Source organism: Triticum dicoccoides, chromosome 4A (genome assembly GCF_002162155.2).
Source record: "Triticum dicoccoides isolate Atlit2015 ecotype Zavitan chromosome 4A, WEW_v2.0, whole genome shotgun sequence".
Lineage (NCBI taxonomy): Eukaryota > Viridiplantae > Streptophyta > Magnoliopsida > Poales > Poaceae > Triticum > Triticum dicoccoides.
This window is the reverse complement of record NC_041386.1, coordinates 644,701,749-644,706,312: the sequence shown is the minus strand read 5'-3', so window position 1 is coordinate 644,706,312 and position 4,564 is coordinate 644,701,749.

Genomic DNA, 4,564 nt, shown 5'->3' with positions numbered 1-4,564 from the left:
TTATATACGGGGGCAGGGGGCACCCTAGAACACACAAGTTGATCATTGATCTCTTAGTCGTGTGCGGTGCCCCCCTCCACCATAATCCAACTCGGTCATATCGTCGTAGTGCTTAGGCGAATGCCTGCGCTGGTAGCTTCATCATCACCATCATCACGCTGTCGTGCTAACGGAGCTCTCCCTCGAGACTTAGCTGGATCGAGAGTTCGTGGGATGTCACCGAGCCGAACGTGTGCAGACCACGGAGGTGTCGTACTTTCGGTACTAGGATCGGTCAGATCGTGAAGACGTACAACTACATCAACCGCGTTGTCATAACACTTCCGCTTACGGTCTACGAGGGTACATAGACAACACTCTTCCCTCTCGTTGCTATGCATCACCATGATAGATCTTGCGTGTGTGTAGGAATTTTTTTGAAATTACTGTGTTCCCCAACACTATGTCCATGGCTCGCTCTCATATATTGTGTGAAAATTGAAAAAGTTTGAAAAGGCTAAGTATGAAACAATTGCTTGGCTTGTCATCAGGGTTTTGCATGATGGGAGCATTTTGTGTGACGAAATTGAAGCATTGGCCAAACTATATGATTGTAGGAATAAGCTTTTTTGGGCTATGTTATTTTGATAAGACATAATTTCTTGGTTAGCATGCTTGAAGTATTATTATTTTTATGTCAATATTAAACTTTTTTCTTGAATCTTTCGGATCTGAATATTCATGCCACAACATTGAAAATTATGTTAGGTAGCATTCCACATCAAAAATTCTGTTTTTATCATTTACCTACTCGAGGACGAGCAGAAATTAAGCTTGGGGATGCTTGATACGTCTCCAACGTATCTATAATTTTTTATTGTTCCATGCTATTATATTATCTGTTTTGGATGTTTAATGGGCTTTATTATGCACTTTTATATTATTTTTGGGACTAACCTATTAACCGAAGGACCAGTGCAAATTGTTGTTTTTTGCCTATTTTAGTGTTTCGCAAAAAAGGAATAACAAACGGAATCCAAACGAAATGAAACCTTCGTGAGGATATTTTTTAGAACAAACCTAATCCAAGAGACTTGGAGTGGAGGTCAAGGGAGCAACAAGGCGGACACGAGGTAGGGCGGCGTGCCCCCACCCTCGTGGGCCCCTCGTAGCTCCACCGACCTACTGCTTTCGCCTATATATACTCTTATACCCTGAAAACATCCAAGGGAGCCACGAAACCACTTTTCCACTGCCGCAACCTTCTGTACCCGTGAGATCCCATCTGGGGACCTTTTCCGGCGATCTTCCGGAGGGGGATTCGATCATGGAGGGCTTCTACATCAACATCATAGCCTCTCTGATGATGTGTCAGTAGTTTACTAGAGACCTTCGGGTCCATCATTATTAGCTAGATGGCTTCTTCTCTCCCTTTGATCTTCAATACAAAGTTCTCCTTGATGTTCTTGGAGATATATTCGATGTACTCCCTCCGTTCCTAAATAATTGTCTTTCTAGAGATTTCAACAAGTGACTACATACGAAGCAAAATGAGTGAATCTACACTCTAAAACATGTCTACATACATTCGTATGTTGTAGTCCATTTGAGATGACTAGAAAGACAATTATTTGGGAACGGAGGGAGTAATACTTTTTGCGGTGTGTTTGCCGAGATCCGATGAATTGTGGGTTTATGATCATGATTATCTATGAACAATATTTGATTCTTCTTTGAATTCTTATATGCATGATTTGATATCTTTGCAAATCTCTTCGAATTATCAATTTGGTTTGGCCTACTAGATTGATCTTTCTTGCAATGGGAGAAGTGCTTAGCTTTGGGTTCAATCTTGCGGTGCTCGATCCCAGTGACAGAAAGGGAACCGACACGTATTGTATTATTGCTATCGAGGATTAAAAGATGGGGTTTATATCATATTGCTTGAGTTTATCCCTCTACATCATGTCATATTGCCTAATGCGTTACTCTGTTCTTATGAACTTAATACTCTAGATGCATGCTGGATAGCAGTCGATGTGTGGAGTAATAGTAGTAGATGCGGAATCGTTTCGGTCTACTTAACACGGACGTGATGCCTATGTTTATGAGCATGCCTAGATATTCTCATAACTATGCGCTTTTCTATCAATTGCTCGGCAGTAATTTGTTCACCCACCGTAAGATATGCTATCTTGAGAGAAGCCACTAATGAAACCTATGGCCCCCGGGTCTACTTTACATCATATTATTTTCCCGTCAACTAGCTATTTCTGTCGCCGTTTATTTTGCAATCTTTATTTTCAAATCTATATAACAAAAATACCAAAAATATTTATCTTATTATCTTTATCAAATCTCACTTTTTCAAGTGGTCGTGAAGGGATTGACAACCCCTTTATCGCGTTGGTTGCGAGGTTCTTATTTGTTTGTGCAGGTACTAGGTGACTTGTGTGTAGTCTCCTACTAGATTGATACCTTGGTTCTCAAAAACTGAGAGAAATACTTACGCTACTTTGCTGCATCACCCTTTCCTCTTCATGAGAAAACCAACGCATGCTCAAGAGGTAGCAACGATAAATTTTAAAATGAGGACATCCAAAACCGGAGCCAAGCAGGCCATGACCCACGGTTCTAGAATCCACTTTCTTGTTTCGCTCACGCTATCATGCTCTAACGAACTCCATGTTGGAGGAAATGAAAATCATGCGCGCAAATACTATTCTCCACTTGGCATGTCATTTGTGTGCTCAAATAAGTTAGGGTTGCTGCATCGCCCAGCTATCCTGCCTAGTAAGAGCATATTCTCCTCAAATCCAAAACAGCCCTCCCGCTAGATGTCCTCAATTTTAAAAAGGACATCTGCATCGCTGTCATCCGGGAGCAAATGCTCCACGAGCCAAAACGGCCCTCACGCTGTCATGCTATAACGACCTCCACGTTGGAGAAAATGAAAATCACATGCTCAAATGATATTCTCCACTAGCCGTGTGATTTGTGCGAGCAAATAAGTTAAGGTTGCTACATCGCCTAGCTCTCTTGTGCAATAAGAGTAAGCGTCTTTCAGTTTGGCCCAACTTGGTTTATCTTCCTTCAGTTCTCATGCTACAATGATCATCTTGCCTCAGTGGCAGCCCGACTTCCCCTGTTGTGGTGTGAAGATGAATATGTTGGTTTCCAGACTTCTTCCATCTATGACATGAAGATGCACATGTTGTCGTTACGAAGTCGATATACATCGTACTCACTAAAAAAGATCATAACGTCCAAACTTTTTACAATCATTGATTGTGTAACAACAACTTAGTGCAAGCTACTCCCTTCATCCCATAATATAAGAGTCTTAGTGTCAAAAATGCTCTTATATTATGGGACAGAGGGAGTACTTAATATTTTCCTGCAGTATCGGAACTTGAATCTATTATTGTGCGCCAGGAATTCCAACCATTGTTCGTAGAACTAGATTGGAGCTGCGAACCATGGCGATGTGAATGTCGTTCGGGTGAACTGATGCACGATACGTCTCCAATGTATCTATATTTTTTGATTGTTCCATGCTGTTTTATAATCAATCTTGGATGTTTTATAGTCATTTTATATCAATTTTTGGTACTAACCTATTGACATAGTGCCAAGTGCAAGTTGCTATTTTTCCCATGTTTTTTACATCGCAGAAAATCAATATCAAACGGAGTCCAAATGCCACGAAACTTTACAGAGATATTTTATGGACCAGATGGAAGATATTGGGCCCTAGTTGCACCTGGGGGGAGTACCGAGGAGGGGACAACCCACCAGGGCGCGCCAGGAGGCCCAGGCGCGCCCTGGTGGGTTGTGCCCACCTCGGGTGCCCCCCAGACCGCCTCTTTGCTCTATAAATACCCCAAAATCCCAGAACCCTAGGGGAGTCGACGAAATATTCATCCAGCCGGCGCAGAGTCTAGAACCACCAGATCCAATCTAGACACCATCACGAAGGGGTTCACCACTTCCATTGGTGCCTCTCCGATGATGTGTGAGTAGTTCTTTGTAGACCTTCGGGTCCGTAGTTAGTAGCTAGATGGCTTCATCTCTCTCTCTTGATTCTCAATACAATGGTCTCTTGGAGATCCATATGATGTAACTCTTTTGCGGTGTGTTTGTTGGGATCGATGAACTTTGAGTTTATGATCAGATCTATCTTTTTATATCCATGAAAGTATTTGAGTTTCTTTGATCTCTTTTATGCATGATCTCTTATAGCCTCGTATTTCTTCTCCGATATTTGGGTTTTGTCTGGCCAACTTGATCTATGTATCTTGCAATGGGAAGAGGTGCCCGGTAGTGGGTTCGATCTTACGGTGCTTGATCCCAGTGACAGAAAGGGAACCAACACGTATGTATCGTTGCTACTAAGGATAAAAAACACGAGATCTATATCTACCGCCATATAGATAAACGGATCTTGTCTACATCATGTCATCGTTCTTATTGCATTACTCTATTTTTCCATGAACTTAATACACTAGATGCATGCTGGATAGCGGTCGATGTGTGGAGTAATAGTAGTAGATGCAGGCAGGAGTCGGTCTACTAATCTTGGACG